The sequence below is a fragment of the Sus scrofa genome, chromosome 13, assembly GCF_000003025.6.
Source record: "Sus scrofa isolate TJ Tabasco breed Duroc chromosome 13, Sscrofa11.1, whole genome shotgun sequence".
Lineage (NCBI taxonomy): Eukaryota > Metazoa > Chordata > Mammalia > Artiodactyla > Suidae > Sus > Sus scrofa.
In genome coordinates this window covers 106,909,756-106,929,859 of record NC_010455.5, presented here as the reverse complement: position 1 = coordinate 106,929,859, position 20,104 = coordinate 106,909,756, and the positions used below count along the sequence as shown (strand labels likewise).

The window sequence follows — 20,104 nt, the reverse complement described above, 5'->3', positions numbered from 1 at the left end:
TGGATTAAAGACTTTAAGATAAGACCTGAAACCATAAAACTTCTAAAGGAAAACACAGGCAACATATTCTTTGACATTGGTCTTAGTAATATCTTTCTGGGTCTCCTCAGACAAGGGAAAGGAAAGCAAAAATAAACAAATGGGACTATACTAAAATAAAAAGCTTCCACACAGCAAAGGAAGCACCCAACAAAAGAAAAAGACAATCTACTGAATGGAAGATTTTTGCATATCATATATCTGATAAGGTACTTAAATCCAAAATATACAAACAACTCAATAACAGTAAGAAAAGAACCTAAATAAAAAATTCAGAGAGGATGTGATTAGACATTTTTCGAAAGAAGACATAAAGAGAACACAGGCATGTGGAAAGATGTTCATGATCACTAATTATTAAAGAAATGAAAATCAAAACCACAATGAGATATTTCTTCACACTCATTAGAATGGCTGTTATCAAAAAGTCCAGAAAGAACAAGTGTTGGCAAGAAAGTGGAAAGAAAGGAGTCCTCATACACTGTAGATGGGAACGTAAATTGGTAGAGCCACTATGGGAAACAATATGGAGATTCCTCAAAAAATTAAGACTACAACTACCATATGACCCAGCTAGTCCACTTCTGGGTATTTATTAAAAGAATATGAAAACACTAACTTGAAAAGATATATGCATCCCTATGTTCACTGCAGCACTGTTTTCAGGAGCCAAGACATGGAAACAACCTTAGTGCCCATCAACAGCTGAATGGATAAAAAATATGATACACACACACACAAACAAACACACACACACACACAAATGCTACTTAGCCATATAAAAGATAAAATCATGCCCTTTGCAGTAACATGGATGGATCCTGAGGGTATTATGCTAAATGAAGTAAGTCAGACAAAGACAAATACAGTATGATTTATTCATATGTGGAATACAAAAATGAATAAATAAATGAAGAAAGGAAACAAAAGCAAATACACAGATACAGGGAAGAGGTAGCGGTTACCAGAGGAGTATGGTGGGGCAGGGGAGTGTGAAATGGGCGCAGGAAGTGAACTATACCGTGACAGATAGAATCTAAGCTTTTGGTGGTAAGCAGACTGTAGTGTAAACAGAAGTCTAAATATCGGAGTTCCCTAGTGGCCTAGCTATCAAGGATTCAACTGTGGCTTGGGTTCAATCCCTTGCTCAGGAACTTCTGCATGCTACAGCTGTGGCCAAAATATATATATAAAATTTTGTACTTATGAAACCTATATAATGTTTAAACTAATGCCATATCAATTTAAAAAAAAAACGTACAAGAAAATCTTCTGACATTTTATTTACTTGGGAGGAGAAAATTATGACCTCTTATACTGTGGTCAGGTCTACAGAGTAGTTAGAGATTAGGAGGGCCTATTCTCAGGCAGTTATAATGCTCACTTCTCTGATTGTAGGCTGGCTCTGGTCCCAACATGTAGGGATTTACAGAAAGAGCACTCCATGCTCATAGGGATTACATTAATATGGCATTTACTGTGAGACTTAGATCAGGATCCAAGAGATAACAAGCAGTGATTCATGACAAGAGTAAGTCTTAAGTCCAGGGCAGAAAGTTGGGTCAGTAATTAGATGAAATGGTCAGAAGATACAGACAGTAAAAAAGGAAGCCAGGCACAAAGGGCCTTGTGTGGACACTAGAATCACCTGCAGAACATAAACCAATGTTCAGATCTCTTCCTAGGTGAACTAAATCAGTAACACTGAGGTGGACTCCAGAGTAGGTATTCTAAAAGTTCTCCAGGTGATACTATGTGAAGGCAAATTTGAGAGCCACACCTCTAAATATTTCCTTTCTCTGAATAAATTGAGGACTTGACAGATACATTCATTGGCCTGGCTGCAAATGAAAAGGCTCAAATTCCAGTACCTTAGGTTGATACCTATCGATCTTTCAAGACTCAGCTCCAGTACCATGTGTGTAATATCTCTCCTAATCTCCATCCCGACGTCTGTGCTCTATCATATAGAGTATGTATGTATATGTGGTTATATCATATAGCACCCATAAATTCCATGCACTTATTCATCTCTTCCCCTGGGCTCACAGAGAGCAGGACTTATGTGTCTTTGTATTCCCACACCACTGAGCAAAAATGTGTATTGAATTCTTAAGAATTTATTTATTCTTAAATATACATTTAACCACCATGTAACTCATTTTCAACATTTATAAAAAGAAGACATTGAACTGTGTTGTCTCTAAATCTTAATCCCTTTGAGATCTAAAATTCTGTGATTTTTTTCACCCTATATCACATGCAAAATGTATATATGATTTCAGAAAGAATGCTTTAGGCTTGTGCTTCCCCAACCTTAATATGCATCTTAGTGATCTTGTAAAATACAAATTTTAACTTGGTAGGTCTAAGATGAGGCCGCCTGAGGTCAGGCTGGTGCATCTGGTGAGTCGCACAGTTTTAAGAGCCAGCGACTGATCACTGCCCTCACTGAGTCCATGTCACACAATATGAAGCAGGGAAGCAGTCCTTAGCACCCAGACTACGTGACGCTAAGGTTCAGACCCTGGCTCTGACACTTCTGTAAGACAAGGAGTCTTAACATATTCGTTCCTCACTTCTTCATCTATAACAACGGGATGATGATGGGGTTTTTGTGAAATAAACGAGGTAACTCATGTGCAGTCTTTATGACACTGCTTCATAGACAGTAAGCCCAATACATGTGAACTTTACAGTTTCACTCCTTTTCTGATTGTTTCAGCAGTGAACAGTTCAATATGTTTAGGAGCTCTTTTTTTTTTTTTTTTTTTTTTTTGAAAACAGAGAGAGGGAAGATATTTTTCCTTCCTTAGACGGAGAAAGCAAATGCTAGATTCACAGACTAAGAGAAGAAAATTTAACTTGTCATTCTCCAGTAACATCATTCTCTGCCTTTTCATCCCACCACTGTCCCATTGAAACATTGAACATTTATAATAATACCATTTCAGAAAAGGTAAAATGTATGGACTAAAATCCATGATAAAAAGGAAACTTGGGTCAGAATATACAAACTGACACACAGAACAGCATACATATCAGCAAAATAAAAACCACTTTTATTTTAAAAATAAGATGCAAAGGTCATTTCCTGATGCTAAGATATCAGTTCTTTGGTAAGCCAATTGCTTTCTATTGAGAGGTATCAACATTTAGGGAGTTGGCAGAATACACAAAGGATCACCTCCACATAAAATAATGTATTACCAAGCGCCAGCTCAGTTTCAGAGAAGGAGGAAAAGAACAGAGTGAGAAAAGTAACCAAGGAAGACAAAAACAGAAAATCTGATATTATTAGACTTGTGTTACTTTAAGGAGAAAGCGAAAAGGAAGAAAGAGGTTCAGGACAATTATTACTGAGTCCTTACTATGTGCCAAGTGCTTCAAGCATATCTGAGTTTTGAGCATCCAGTAACATTCTCCATGGAAGGTGAGGAATTGGAGGGTTACACTTGCCAGGCCTGGATTTGGCAGAGCTGGGGTTGGAATCTACTACGAATGGATACGCTCTATGACTCTCATCAGTCTCATCTCCTGAAACAAACTCTGAAAGAATCTCCAGATCTGAGCTTTCTCAAGTTTAAATCAAGTTTAAGGTTATGTAATACATCACAAGCCAGGACAAAATGAAGTAAGAATGAATACAGAAAACAGTTGAAACTGTGCCAGAGATACATTCCAACTTTTAATAATTTTCACTGAAAGAGTAAATCCTGGGACCCAAACAAGTTAGTCAGGCTTGTTACCCATCCTGTCAGCTTGGTTTACATTTCCCCTGGATTCCAGCCAGGTGCAATATGGTAATGTGCCATCCCTTCTTTTGCTTTAAGGTACATTTGGAGAAGAATGTCTGCCCTGCTGGATGGTGCAAAGTACAAAACGCACCAGGAACTTGGATTCTGCCTCTGGCTTCTTGTATTGAAACTGAGGCTGTTTGGTTGCCAGCCTTGCTTTGATCAGTGTAAATTCCATTGGGCCTCTGAGCACTTGTTAAGTGAAGAAGGTTAACTCAATTGGGAAAATGAATTCAGGGGCTTGAAAGATGATGGATTTAACACTTGGAGTTTAGTTAACCTAAAGTTCAACCTATGTACTTATTTCTAAGCAAAACAGAAGGGAGTCTGGCCCTTTATCACTATGGGCAAGATCTTCTGCATATCCTGATTTAGGTATATTCACTGATTAATTACCTTTTTTTTTCTTTTTTCTTTTTTTCTTTTTGTCTTTTTAGGGCCACACCTGTGGCATAAGGAGGTTCCCAGGCTAGGGGTAAAATCAGAGCTGTAGCTACTGGCCTACACCACAGCCACAGCAATGCCAGATCCTTAACCCACTGAGTGAGGCCAGAAATCGAACCTGCATCCTCATAGATACTACTCAGATTCCTTTCCACTGAGCCACGATGGGAACTCCTGGATTACCTATTTTTAATACTAAACCTAATATGTTCTTCTTGGTTTTAAATACCTTGAAAAATAAACTTAGCCCTAATTAAGATTTTTCAGAGAGTCTATTTTTCACACTTAGAAAATTCCAATTATTTCTCATTCACTTTTAAGTTCCTGTGTTAGAAGAAAAAAGTCACAAATAATGATACTGCAAAGGGGATCAAATAACTTAACAAACTTCATCATTTGGGGTTTTCCTAAATAGAAAACTATTCAAATTTTTCACTTTAACTTTGTTTTCCACATAATATATGACTAAAAGGAAAATAAGTTAGTCATATACTATAATAATTAGCATGTCAGGAATTTCAACAAGCTGTAAAGAAGTACTTGAAGTGGAAAGTGACCGCAAATTCCAAGGTTTCTTTTAAATTGCCTAGGAATAAGTTTTCTGATAAGTAAAGGATTATTGTCTACATTACATAGACAGCAAATATTTCCAAAGAATTATATTTTCTGCACACTGAGGTGACTTGGTAAATATAATTTAATATTCTTTGATAAGCCAGAGAGGATAGCAAAATTTCATACATTTTCAGAGTCATAATAATAAATGACAATTAACACAATTTAACTTATTACTGCCAAAACACAAATGTCACTATTCAGAGAATACTAGGTTAGCAGAGTGGCCAATAAACCATAATTTACTATAACATAACATTCTGGAAGATGTGTCCACTCTTTGTGCTTTCACTTAAAGTATATTAGCAAGAAACAACTATTTTAGTAGTCATGAACCTCCATACTCTAGTAGTCAAATGCAAATACATGTGATTTTTTTGCCCCCTGCATGTTGTCATTACAAAAGTGGGATTTGGTGTCATACATATTTGGTGTGATATAAATCCCATGTGATATTAAGAGCCAAATAAGAGCCACATTTCAAATATACAAACACTAAACTAAGAGATGTAATATTTTCTCACAAATTGATTCTCAGTCTAAGTAGAGGAAATTTCCCACTCAACTTACAATTTGTAAGGAATCAACCATTTTTTCTACATAAACTGGAAACAAACAAACAAAAAACCAGGTATAGCTTCAAAACTATTTGAAGTCATTACGACTCTTGAGAGTTTTTGCAATGTACAAAAGGAAGCTCAACTTTCTCATTTAGAGGATTTATCTGGAAACTAATATTGAGGTATTGACTGTAAAGTGCAGCTATTTTGTAAATGGATTGCATTAACGCAATCGGGAGCATTCTTTGAATGCATTGAACATCCACCAAACTTTAAAACAGAAATATTGACTGGAACATGCACATCCATTATGGTCATAATAAAAACAGACATAGTCAGTCATAGAGAGATTTCTAAAATGTTAAATTCCTTTGTAATAAAAAATAATTGTGTGGGAAGCTGTTTTAAGGGTAAAGAATAATAAAAACATTGTGCAAATCAAATGGATCAAAGGGAAAAAACTCTTGAAAAACCACAACTTTTTAATCATGGAACCATGATGATAAAATCAGAATTGCCACAGGAGAAGGGGAGAGCTTCATGAGACCAGCTGTCTGAGCAGTAGTTCTCTAACTGTGCTCTCAGCAAGGTCCTCACAATTTACACGAATGTGTACTGATTGTGGTTTCATCATCCCCATTGTCACATACATAACATATTTTTATCTTGACTCCCTGAAGCCAATCTTCAAAACATATATTTTTAAAGAAGATGTAAAGAAATGGAAAGATATTCCATGTTCCTGGATTGGAAAAATCAATATTGTAAAAATGGCCATACTACCCAAAGCAATCTACAGATTCAATGCAATCCCTATCAAATTACCCAGGACATTTTTCACAGAACTAGAACAAACAATCCAAACATTTATATGGAACCACAAAAGACCCAGAATTGCCAAAGCAATCCTGAGAAACCAAAACCAAGCAGGAGGCATAACTCTCCCAGACTTCAAGAAATACTACAAAGCCACAGTCATCAAAACAGGGTGGTACTGGTATCAAAACAGACAGACAGACCAATGGAACAGAATAGAGAATCCAGAAATAAACCCTGACACCTATGGTCAATTAATCTTTGATAAGGGAGGCAAGAACATAAAATGGGAAAAAGACAGTCTCTTCAGCAAGCATTGCTGGGAAAGCTGGACAGCTGCATGCAAAGCAATGAAACTAGAACACACCCTCACACCATGCACAAAAATAAACTCAAAATGGCTGAAAGACTTAAATATACGACAGGACATCATCAAACTCCTAGAAGAAAACATAGGCAAAACACTCTCTGACATCAACATCATGAATATTTTCTCAGGTCAGTCTCCCAAAGCAATAGAAATTAGAGCAAAAATAAACCCATGGGACCTCATCAAACTGAAAAGCTTTTGCACAGCAAAAGAAACCATAAAAAAAACAAAAAGACAACTTACAGAATGGGAGGAAACAGTTTCAAATGATGCAACTGACAAGGGCTTAATCTCTAGAATATATAAACAACTTATACAACCCAACAGCAAAAAAACCAATCAATCAATGGAAAAATGGGCAAAAGACCTGAATAGACATTTCTCCAAAGAAGATATACAGATGGCCAACAAACACATGAAAAAATGCTCAACATCGCTGATTATAAGAGAAATGCAAATCAAAACTACCATGAGATACCACCTCACACCAGTCAAAATGCCCATCATCAATAAATCCACAAATAACAAGTGCTGGAGGGGCTGTGGAGAAAAGGGAACCCTCCGGCACTGTTGGTGGGAATGTAAACTGGTACAGCCACTATGGAGAACAGTTTGGAGATACCTTAGAAATCCATACATAGAACTTCCATATGACCCCGCAATCCCACTCTTGGGCATCTATCTGGACAAAACTCTACTTAAAAGAGACACATGCACCCACATGTTCATTGCAGCACTATTCACAATAGCCAGGACAGGGAAACAACCCAAATGTCCATCGACAGAGGATTGGATTCGGAAGAAGTGGTATACATACACAATGGAATACTATTCAGCCATTAAAAAGAATGACATAATGCCATTTGCAGCAACATGGATGGAACTAGAGAATCTCATCCTGAGTGAAATGAGCCAGAAAGACAAAGACAAATACCATATGATATCACTTATAACTGGAATCTAATATCCAGCACAAATGAACATCTCCTCAGAAAAGGAAACCATGGACTTGGAGAAAAGGCTTGTGGCTGCCTGATGGGAGGGGGAGGGAGTGGGAAGGATCGGGAGCTTGGGCTTATCAGACACAACTTAGAATAGATTTACAAGGAGATCCTGCTGAATAGCATTGAGAACTTTGTCTAGATACTCATGTTGCAACAGAAGAAAGGGTGGGGAAAAAAAATGTAATTGTAATGTATACATGTAAGGATAACTTGATCCCCTTGCTGTACAGTGGGAAAATTTTTAAAAAATTAAAAAAACATATATTTTAAAAATATATTTATAATTTCAAAAAATCATCTTCCAAGAATATAAAATATTTATGCAACAAACTTAAAAATGTATTTGTTAATCAAAAAGTTAAAAATAAAACATTCTTAGCATTTTTAATTTTTCCTATTTTTAGTTTTATTTTTGAATAGGCACTTCATTCATAGAGTTTAAGATTTAGAAGTTAAGAACATTTTACAAACTTCTGTATACTGCAGAGAGACATGACTATGCCCCAAGCAAGTGCTAAAAATAATGCATCTCCACTAATATCATGTCTTGCTTCTCTTCCACATCCTGTTATAATATTTCGGTTCTCTAGCTTTAATTCTATACCTGTAGCTTCAGTATTTGAGACATTGCTTTAAACAATATACAGAATTTCATTATGACATGCTTTATAAACTGCATAACTTATAAATTTATATCTATAGTCTTTATGCTATCATTTTATTCCAATGTGGTACCCCTCTAGGCACTAAAATGATTATCAAAGTAAGTTGCTTCTCCATCTCATATGTAGGTAGAGACCACCAGAATAATGGCTGGAAAAGACAATTAATTTTCATTAATAGATGACTAGACTCTATTCCTAGGGTATGGGAACAGCCAGTGCTGAAGGGTTTGATAGGAGAACAAGTATTCAGTACTGGGGCACAAAAAATCGGGTAGGAAAAGGCATCATGTAAGAGGTTGTCATATAGTTTCCAAAGGAGACAGATGGGGGGTGGGGGGATACGCTGGGGGTGTGGGATAGAAATCCTATAAAACTGGATTGTGATGATCATTGTACAACTATAAATGTAATAAATTCATTGAGTAATAAAAAAAAGATAAATGCTAAAAAAAAAAAAAAAAAAAGAGTCAAAATAGAAATGGAAACCCAGCACTGGATCGGCTCCACAGTTCTCTATTCCTCCTCTTTCAATCCTGCTTCTGCTATATTGCACCCAAGGAAGAATATAAGATATCAGTTAAAAAATTTAGGAATTCAGAGTTTCTGCCCTGGCACAGCGCAAACAAATCTGACTAGGAACCATGAGGTTGCGGGTTGATCCCTGGCCTAGCTCAGTGGGTTAAGGATCGGGCGTTGCCATGAGCTGTGGTGTAGGTCTCAGATGCAGCTTGGATCTGGTGTGGCTGTAGCTGTGGTGTAGGCCGGCGGCTACAGCTCCGATTAGATCCCTAGCCTGGGAACCTCCATATGCCTCGGCTGTGGCCCTAAAAAGACAAAAGACAAAAAAAAAATTTAGTAATTATTAATAATTATAAATATGACAAGTAAGGTGGAAGTGTATTCAGGAACACATCACTGAGAAAAAACTCATCTAGTATGCCAATGAAATTTTTTTTTTTTTTATGGCCACACCTGTGGCATATGGAAGTTCCCAGGCTAGGGGTCAAATAAGGGCGCTGCTGCCGGCCTGTACCACAGCCACAGCAACTGAGCTGCATCTGCAATCTACACTGCAGCTTGCAGCAATGCCAGATCCTTAATCCACTGAGTGAGGCCAGGACTAAACCTTCATCCTCATGTATACTAGTCGGGTTTGTAACCTGCTGAGCCACAACAGGAACTCAGAGTATGCTAATGAAATTTTAAAGGAGACCTGAAGGGTATGTTAGAGGAAAGGAAATAGGAGAGAGGAATGATCCAGGCAAAAAGAACAGCCTATGCAAAGGCCCTCAGGCAGGGAGAAATGAAAAAAGGGCCAAGAAGAGCAACCTAGGAGTTTAAGGCCTAGCACGTCCTCAGCACAATATACAATATACCGGGCTTTATTTAGAAGCTGAAGGAATTGAAACAGTGGTACCGTGTTGTCTATCAGGGAATTAGGCCACAGAGTTAGAAACTGAGGTTTGACTAAGTATCTGGGTCCGGTCTTAGTGAGTTGGGGGGTGTGGGTTATACTCTTTCCAATCCCATAATCTTTGGAAGATGTGAAAGAGGTAAAAGCTTCTGCATTCTTTCCCTAAAAATAGGATTTTATGAGCTGACAGCTGGAGGAGAATGAGGTCAGTCTCACTTGCTTCATGTTGGAGAGTCAGAGGTGCTACAGCATCTTGTTTAATCACATACAGTTCCTCGATTGTCTCGATATTAAGATTTTTTTAAAAACTGAAGGAGACCTACCTTCTAAATAGGAACAGGAAGGCTAAGAATAGAATGAAAGACAAATAAAGCAGCTATATGAAAGTCTTAAGTTTTCCAAACGTCTGACTAATTAAATGTGACAGAAAAAGTCATGGCACTGCTGCCACAGTTATTTGTTTTTAATTTGCATCTCCTGCACTCCCCAAATCTATGGAAAAATCTCTAACGGCTGCACTGGTGTGATCACAGCAGAAAGCAGTTTCTATTTCTGAGTTCCTGCTTCCTATTATTCAGAGACACTTTGGAATTTTTTTTTTCCACAATTTCAATCTTGGTTGCTGCCCTGTTACTTCGCAAACATAGCATGATTTTAATTTGAGGATAGCTGTATCTAAGAGGGAACAGGCACCAACTTTGTGAAGCAAACATCATAAAAGCATGGCTCAAGGACTGCTAGTTGTTTTGCTGGCTGATATAAAATTTCTATAGATGTTGGAAACTGAATCATTATGGAATCAAAGTCCCATTGAAATGCTGTATTTATTGGTGCTGAATCAATAGGAAGCAGTAAGTTAATACTGGTTTCCCAGTACAATGAATCAATGGAATATTTTGCAGTTATATATTTATTTCTTATTCAGTTGTACTGTGAGTTTATCCAATGATTGCATAAGCACTCAATTAGCCTACTATTCTGGGTCCAGAATTCCTGGGATAGTCTCCAACACATTTTTCTCCCCCATCAAAATAGTTTATTACTAGTAGGTTATATAACCTAACAGCTTAAGTGACTATTGAAACAAATTTCTTCTTTATGGAATTTAAAACATAAAAATATGAAATTAAAAAAATCTTTTTTTCTACAAATAAGTCAGCACTAGCCACAACTCCAGCACAGTTAACAATAACAATAATAACAAACAAACCTATATTGCAGAGGCTAGAAGTCCCTGCTACTCAAAACCTTTTCTCTTTTTTTTCCTCACCAATGGGACCCTTTTTTTTTTTTTTTTTTTGTCTCAACAATAAGCCTTAAAGTACACCTTCTTAGACTCCCTTGCACCCGAAAGAGACTGTGTGACTTGCTTCTGGACAACAAAATATAGGCTGAAATGCTTGGTGCAGTTTCTAGAAAAGTTAATGTTAAAAGAAGAAAAAAAGAAAGAGAAGGGTGGGGAGGAAGGGAGAGAGAGCAAGAAAGAAAGAAGGAAGGAAAGAAAAAATAAAGAGCGAGAGAGGAGAGAAAAAGAAAGAACAGACTTCCCCTTTCTGTCTGGAGCCCAGAAGTAGTGGCCAGCTGTGAAAAAGCCATTTTGCAAAATTGAGATGAAAACCTCCTTTTACAGAAGCTTGAAACAAGATGATCTGTGTCCTTGATGATTCCCTTGGAGCAACTGTGCATCCAAATTTCTTATCATCTCAGAAAAAGTAACCCCTTTATGGTCAAGGATGAGCGGTCAGGATTTGTGACATGGCTCAAAAGAATCCTAACTGATAAAATACTACGCTGTGTGTCCAGTGTGGTTGGGTGGCACAAGTCCAGGAAGCAACATTTATTTGTACCCTATACGACTACATGGCCCTATAGCTGTCAGATGTTAAGCATTTTCTGAGGATTCAAAATGAGTGAGTGAAATATGGATTCTGTCTTTCAGAAGCTTACAACCTACTGAGACAGATTTGTAAACAGATAGTTATGACATAATGTTATCTGTGAAATCAGGGTCTCATAAAGGACGTTCCGTGAGACAGCACTCAAGTTAAAAAATATTCGGTTATTGTATCAGTTTGGGAAACATACCCCATCTTCACGATGCACTCTGGCATATCAAAAGCTCTGAGGAGTCCTGTAGCCAGAAGGCTATTTAACGTTCTTTGACCTACTGTTTCTTAAAGCTGTTTTCCCTCTACATAGTACTTCTTAATATCCTGCAGACTAGTGTTAAAAAAAAAAAAACACATGAGGAAATATTGTACTAAGTGATTTAATAAAGTTATAACCTTAGTTCTATGTTAATTGTGGAAAGAATTCAACCATATTTAAATCACTTACATATCAGGTCCTTTAAAAAAAAAATCCTGGTGTGGTGTGAATTGTGCCCCCACCCCACAAAAGATATGTTGAAATGCTGAAGTCCTAACCCCTGGTACCCATGTATGTGATCTAACTTGGAAATAAGAGTCTTTGAGATGTAATTAAGGTAAAAGTTAGGATGAGGTTGTATTGGATTAGAGTGAGCTCTAAATCCAACCGCTGGTGTCCTTCTAAGAAGAACAAAGCACACGAAGATGAACAGATTAGAAAGCCACATAAAGACAGAAGCAGAGACTGGAGGGATGCAGCTATGAGCCAAGGACTGCCAGCAACCACCAGAAGCAAGAAGAGAGCCACTGTATAGAGTCTCCCTCTCAAACAATGCAACCGACAAAGGCTTAATTTCCAAAATAACACAAGCAGCTCATACAACTCAATAACAACAACAAAATCCAATCAAAACATGGACAGAAGATCTAAATAGACCTTTCTCCAAAGAAGACATATAGTTGGCCAATAGACACATGAAAAGATACTCAACTTCATTAATTATTAGAGAAATGCAAATCAAAACTACAATGAGGTATCACCTCACAGCAGTCAAAATCACCACATTAAAAAATCTACATTAAAAAATCTACAAATAATAAACACTAGAGAAGGTGTGGAGAAAAGGGATCCTCCTACACTGTTAGCAGGAATATAAAATAGTGTAGCCACTGGGGAAAGCAGAATGGAGGTTCCTTTAAAAATGAAAACTAGAGTTATGATATCCAACAATCCCACTTTTGGGCAAATATTCAGAGAAAACTATAATTTGAAACGATACATGTATCCTATGTTCATAGCAGCACTATTTATAATAGCCAAGGCATGTAAGCAACCTAAATGTCCATTTTCAGATGAATGAACAAAGATATGGTACAATGGAATATTACTCAGCCACAAAAGAAATGAAATAATGCCATTTGCTGCAACATGCATGGACTTAGAGATTATCATACTAAGTGAAGTCAGAAAGAGAAAGGTAAATACCATATATCACTTATATGTGGAATGTAAAATATTTGCAAACATATTTATAAGACAGAAACAAACTTACACATAGAAAACAAACTTATGGTTACCAAAGGAGAAAGTGGCAGGGGAGATAAATTAGGATTTGGGGATTAGCAGATGCCAGCTACTGTGTATAAAATAAACAACAAGGTCCTACTGTGTAGCACAGAGAACTATATTCAATATCTTGTAATAAACCATAATGGAAAATAATTTAAAAGTGCTTTAAAGGACAATGGTAAACAAATGAATACAACTGGAATACAGGTAATGGAGTAAATATAAGTGTTATGTCAATAATAAATGTACTTTAGTTGATAACTGTTTAAAAAAAAAAAAGAATAGGGTCTCCCTCTGAGTCCCCAAGAAGGAACCTTGTTTGAGCTTCCAGTCTCCATGAACTTCCTTCCATGAGGGAATAACTTTCTATTATTTTCAACCCCCTCATTTGCTGTACTTTGTTTCCTCAGCCCTAGGAAACTAACCGACAATCATACTTCCTGTCTGGCTTCTCTCAATTCTATTTGTTTGAGAAATTTGTCTTGGTACTTTCTCTGCAGTCTAGTGGCTGGGCTGGGAAAAGGAAAGGCTTGAAATCTAGAAGAATTTGAGCTCTGATTCAGCCTATGTTTAACTCTGAATTGAGGCAAGTTACTCAGATGCTCCAAGTCTCAGTTTTTTCAAATATGAAATGAGGGTAGAAACTGTCATTCATTCACCAAGTCATCCATTCCGTTGGCAAGTACTGATGGAACAGAAACTGTCTGCTAAGCACTGCAAGGCACACAGATAGATATTAAACGGGAAATCCTGCAGAGGTAATGTAGGTGCTAAGGGACGGCATAATCTAACCATGTAAGCTACTCTTGGAGGTGGTTGTGAGGATTCAATGAGAAGAATGTGAGTGTACTTTACAATCTGTACTTCAAATCTCAATGCAGGTATTATTATAAATAGGATAAGATAGATTAAAGAGAATGGGTGACCCTGTTCCCTTTGGTCAAACTGGCAAATCTCAGGTTAAAAAAAAGTGTTGGTGGGACTTCACAGAGGGCTAGCAGGAGAAACTGTTGGAGATCATAGGGGAGAGAGCAGTATATAAGGGATTTGTGAATTTATTCATCACCTATTCAACAAAACAGACCTGGTCATACACCTCTTGGAGTTCAGTAAAAGCTCATCTCTCATGTATTGTCATTAAGAGAGATGGTTGAAAATTGTTCCTTTTTTTTCCCCAAAAGGAGATAAAATGGATGTTCATTTTGACTCATGAAGTAGTACATATAGGAAATAATATCAGTCTATCAATAACAGGAAGGTAAAATAGCTATTGGTATTACACTGGGAAACTATATAATAGAACAGAAAAGAATAAATTGTCTTAGGTCAAACATCTCTGAAGTCATGCAGCTGAGTATTTGAAAGTTCAAGCTGCTGGTACCTGTATGATGAAGGCGCAAACAATCCTCCTCAATAAACCTGTCAGGGATTATCAACTGATTTCTTCTGGAACCAGCTAGCCACTGAGAAGACTCTTTCTTGGCATCTAGAAGACTTGACTCCCCCATTCTCAAAAAGTAAATAGCCAAGAGTTTACCATGCAAGCGCACATACTGTCCTATTAAAACTTTATGGAGTGATATAGAGTCCTTGTCTTTCAAAAATCAGTCATGCAGCTACTCTATATTAAAATTCCCAACACGAAGGTTCAACCTCTAAATAATGATGATATTGGAGGGTGGAAATAAATGCATTGAGCAGCTCAACTGACTGGCCTAACTCTTGGACTTACTGGCTTCAGGCTAGGGTCAATAATTTACCCCTCACTTTTTCTACCAAAAAAAAAATGACACAAGAACAGATGCTGAAATAATAATACATATTTGTATAAATAAACACACAAGAGCATATATTCCTACCTATTTCCAAAAAAGGCTTTGGAGCTGTTTTTGAAAATATTGTTGATAATAAAAAACAGGCATTCTGCTATTACAGAACTTATATTCAGTCCTATATTATAGGTTTTATTAAGTATATTAAGTTTTCAATAGCACATATTAAGGTTTTAATATTACAACTAACATTTTTTCATGTTAAATCATGGTATAAATTTCATTTAAAAAAACTCAAATTGGATTTCTTTCATTCATTCAAGATTCAAAGGAGAATAATCATAGCTCCAAGCCTCGCCAGCAGTAATTCAAAATAAACTACCTAATCATGAAGGGGAGATTTGTTTCATGGACTCTGAGGAAATTCTAGCTATCAAGGCTCATATGTCTAATAAGCATCAAAAAATTGTGAGAAAAATATAGTGGCATGAATAGTATTTTAGTTATAATTATATCTATATTAAACTATATCAATTTATGTATTAATTGTCCTAAAATCATCCATACTTCTGAAGCTTTTCTGCTATCATATGCTGGCCTCTAGATCCTATTCTTTAACATGTCCATGACAGTTCTTACAGTGTTGACTGGTCCAGCTGAAATCAAAAGTAGCAAAAGTAGCAAATCAAAAGTAGTTTGAATATGGAAAAGATATGATTGAGTAATAAGAGACACTTTAAGGGCCCGTACATTCTACTCAGAGATGGCAAATCTGTGTAAGAGAATATGGACATTTAGAGAATTCATGAGGAATCACAACAGTGTCTAGAAGGATCTAGAGACATATACGTATACACACACACACACATATTTTCAGCTAAGAAGAGACAAAGGATGATATTTAAATATTGTTTCAAATCTCTAACTTCAATTTTAAAATGTTAGTGTTAAAAAGGCCTAAGAGATCATCTACCTCATTTTCTTCATCTTACAGTCATCTTAGTCATCCCAGGTCACTCTATTGAACTACCATAAACTAGATGCCTTAAACAACAAACATTTCTCACAGCCCTGGAGACTGGGAAGTCCAAGATCAAGTTGCCTGCAAATTCAATTCTGGTGAGAGCTCACATCTGGTTTGCAGAAGGCTGCCTTCTCACTGTGTCCTCACGAGGCAGAGAGAAGGCTCTGGTGTCAATTCCTCTAAATAAGGGCACCAGTGCTATAGGATTAGGGCCTCACCCTGATGACTTCAGTGAACCTCCTCATAGTCTTTATCTCCAAATAGAGTCATAAATGGGATTAGGGACACAATATATTAATTTGGGGGATACAAACATTCAGTCCATAACAACAGGCATATCACCAAGGACAAGAAAGGTGAAATTGCTTATTCAAGGTCACAGAGTGTGCAGTTGGATGGAGGTGGGCAAGCCAAAACTGGAAGAGCTCATGTTTAGGACAGGAGCCTAGATGTGGGTGAGCTTGGAGAAGAGGGACTTGACCTGGCAAGATTATGCTCTTAGAGAAAATCCTCCGCCCCGCTTTCCTTTCCTGCCTTCCATGGCCTAGGTGTTCATCTGAAACTACATCGCCAGCCACTTAGTTTCATTCTAAGTGTTCTCACTGACAGTCCAAAGGTTGGTGTTTGTTTTGTTTTATTACTGAAAATTAGCACATCAACCAATAGTAAATCTCAGTAATTCTTTACTCATCTATGTCCAAAAGTTAAAAAGACATGCCCTTTTATTTATTCTATTGCATGATGAGAAAGGATCTAGAGGATTTTCATCTGCTTTTTTTCCCTTTTGCATTTTTTTGCATTAAAATTCTGCATTCTTCAAGGGGAAATGTAACCAGAAATGTATATAAACAAACTAAAGTTTTCATTTAAGTGACACCACTAAGGGTTTTTTTCCTATCCACTACCCATAGCTGTTTTTTTTTTTTTTTTTTAAAGTAATTTTGGAACTCGGTATCATCAATATAATAAAATAAAGGCACAGGGCTGGTTTGTTTTGTGGCTCCTCTGCCTGAAAGGTGTCTTGTCTTACTTTTTCTCCTAAGGCTTAGGCTTTGAAGAAAACAAAGTAGTTGTGGAGTTTCTCTTCCTTCCCCAGAGTCATTATTATCTAAAGAGCAAAGAAAATAAAGCAGAATGTTGCTTCATTGCCATACTTCTCAGTCTTTCAAGCTTGTTTCATCTTGTGGTAGTGGTGGCATTGTTCCAGGCTATGGGGAAAATAGGCTCTTACATGAAGTGCTTAAGCAAAGAGTAATTTATTAATCCTAACACAGAAGAGTACATAGAAGCTAAAAGAAATAAACAAAAGGAAGAAGACCTTTAGGCACACTCACAACAGTAAAGCCACTCTTCCCCCAAAGGCCACCCTGAGAAATAGCATTTTCTCTCTCAGGCCCTTGTCTCTATAAAATGTCACACCTTCTACTGCATTTTCCCAGGGCCCCAGTTTATTCCTAGGTGAAATGGGCCTTCTCTGGTCTATCACAATGGAAGATTAGAATCAGAAGTATATGAGATGGATGATTTCATGAACTCACCTCAGACATAATTGCTCCTTGAAAATTATCAAATTTGAAACTCATTTAGCTTTCCAATATAGAAATGCACATCTGGTGATTTGCGTCTGGTCAGTCATCGAGAGAAAATTAGCCCAGCTGGTTTTCTTCTCAGATATCAGACAATTATCATTTTCCACACAAAATTTTCTATTTCAACACGTTTTAAGTGGAACTCTTTCTAAAGTGCATAAAACATTTTCACAACTCTACCAACAGGGCAAACCCAACATAGTTTAATTTGCTACTAGTCACAGGATTATCAAAGTGGATCCTGGTCTTCCAGATTAAGACACTGCTTTGTCAAAGAGCAACATGGCCTCTTCTAAGTGAACCGTGTCAAGCCAGGCAGCTTCTGGGGAGAAGGGACTCCTATGAGTCTAGGCCAATGATCATCAGGTAGACACTTGGCATCGGGACCTTCAACTGACATGACTATTCTCAGAAGTTCTGGGAAGGAGTCCTATCTAACTCCTCCAGAGTAAAGACTTGACATGAGACCACAGTTACACCCAGAATTACAGATGGGGCCATGTCATGACTCTGTGGGAAGTTTGCTTCTTTACTTGGCTTGTGCTCCACAGTATGTCAGTATGTCATTTTCTACTCACAATTCGGTGAAAAGAGAACTTCTCTGAGCTCCTCTCTAAACACATGAATGCAATGCAAAACCTAGGCTTCTGAGGGCCAAGTATAACTGAATAAGGGGCAGAGGAATAAGATGATCTATCGATACTTTACATAATACAATCCAAAGAATGCACTCCAGCTTCAGGCCTATGGCTAATTCAAGTAAATGTAATCATGGCCACTTGAGTTAAATTGATAATTAAAGGTTATAACCATGTCGTAAAATACCAAAAAATAATTTAAGCTCAGTCATAGTAATAATTCTTCTAATTGGGGTAAAGTTGCAATCAGTGTTTGAGAAAAATTACATTTAGGCTATAGGTCTAGGATAGATTCAAAAGGCAGAAATTGGCAAACCAGAGAATTATGAAAAGAACATTCGAGCAGTGCAGAAAAAAACTGGACCATATGACAGAAAGTAAAGCAGATATTTGGGAGGCATTTTGAAAAAAAAAATTAAAAGAAAGAAAGGCAAGAAAGTAGAATTTTGTCAATCTCTTATAAAAGAAACACATGCCCTGGGACATAATATTATTTAGGTAAAGAATAAAGGAAAGAAATTATATTTATTTTGAATTGTTCCCAATGACATTACTGCTGACAGTTATATAGGTCGTTAGAGTTTACACAGTAATTTCAAATTTCCATTTGGATATAGATACTTTTTGAAATCATGAAATTAAGCAATGACCTAATCTTATATACAAAGGTAACATCTAAAATACAGATGTTTTTAATCATCATTTATGATAGAATACAACTTAATATTGTAATGACAAACTTCCATGTGTTTATTTGGATCAGAAAAGAATCGGCAGTAACAACACCAACATGTCTAAAAGCAAACTTTTCATGTATTATGGATCTTATTTCTTTCTGGATCTCATTCTTCTTCAAGGACCTCATTTCCTACTTTCCTCTTCCCATCCTTGATCTTCCCTTTAGCATTTTAGAAAAACATTCTTTAACCTATTTCCATCATGGGTCATCTCTTCACTTTCCATCAATCTAAGCTGCTGACAAGATAAGTATATGGTTCATATCTCTTTGCACTGGTACTTTGCAATCCATCCCACCTCTGCAAGCGTTTCTCCCTAGAGATAACCCAAACCTCTTATTTGCTATTTCTATTAGACATTTTTCGTATTTACCACATTTGACCTCTTGGCAGTGGATGATAGTTTTGGTTCCTGGTCTCATTCTACTATTTTGCCGCTGTGCCCTTGACTTTCTCCTGCCCTTTCATGTTTATAACCCTCCAGGGTTTCATCCCTCACCCTCTACCCTTTCTTTCTATACTTACTTTCTCTGGAGGAATTTCATCCTTTCCTTCTAAAGCTTATATACTGACAGCAGTCAATTCTGTACCTCCATTCCAAGCCCAAAGCCATGTATTTACAATCAGATGTCCAAAGATGCTCACAAAACATGTGAGGCCCTGAACTTCTTACCAGTACTTCAAGTCTCTTCTTCTTTCCATATTCTCTTCAGAAATTATGGATACACCATTCATACAAGGATCTAAGGTAGAAAAGAGAATTGTCTTTGATTCCTTTCTTCATCCTCCATATGATGGTTAATTTTATGTGTCAACACAATTAGACCACAGGGTACATAGATACTTGATTAAATATTACCTCTGGGTGCATCTGTGACAGTGCTTCTGGGTGAGATTAACATTTAAATTGGTAGACTGAATACAGCATGTTGAGCAAAAACTATTTTCTGTGGGGCTGCATGTTTGCCATCCTTCCTGCAACTATATTGATTTTTCATAGGGATTCTTCCTAACAACCCTCATTCACACAAATCTTTTTTTCAAGGTCCCTTTGAGGATTCCAAGTTAGGACAACCAGTTTTAACAGCTGGTTAATGTTTTTATATACCATTTACACCATAATTTATTTAACTATTTCCCAATAGTTCAGCTTTTAGATTTTTTCTATTTTTCTCTACAATA

At 36.9% G+C, this 20,104-nt stretch overlaps 1 long non-coding RNA gene across 1 annotated transcript in view; it reads right to left on the bottom strand.

Annotated features, from left to right (window-relative positions):
- LOC102159187 overlaps positions 1 to 19,662 on the bottom strand; it is a 104,534-nt gene extending 84,872 nt beyond the window's left edge. The window contains exon 1 of the long non-coding RNA XR_307028.3: positions 19,596 to 19,662. This is a non-coding gene — a long non-coding RNA (uncharacterized LOC102159187). The remainder of the gene's footprint in view (positions 1 to 19,595) is intronic.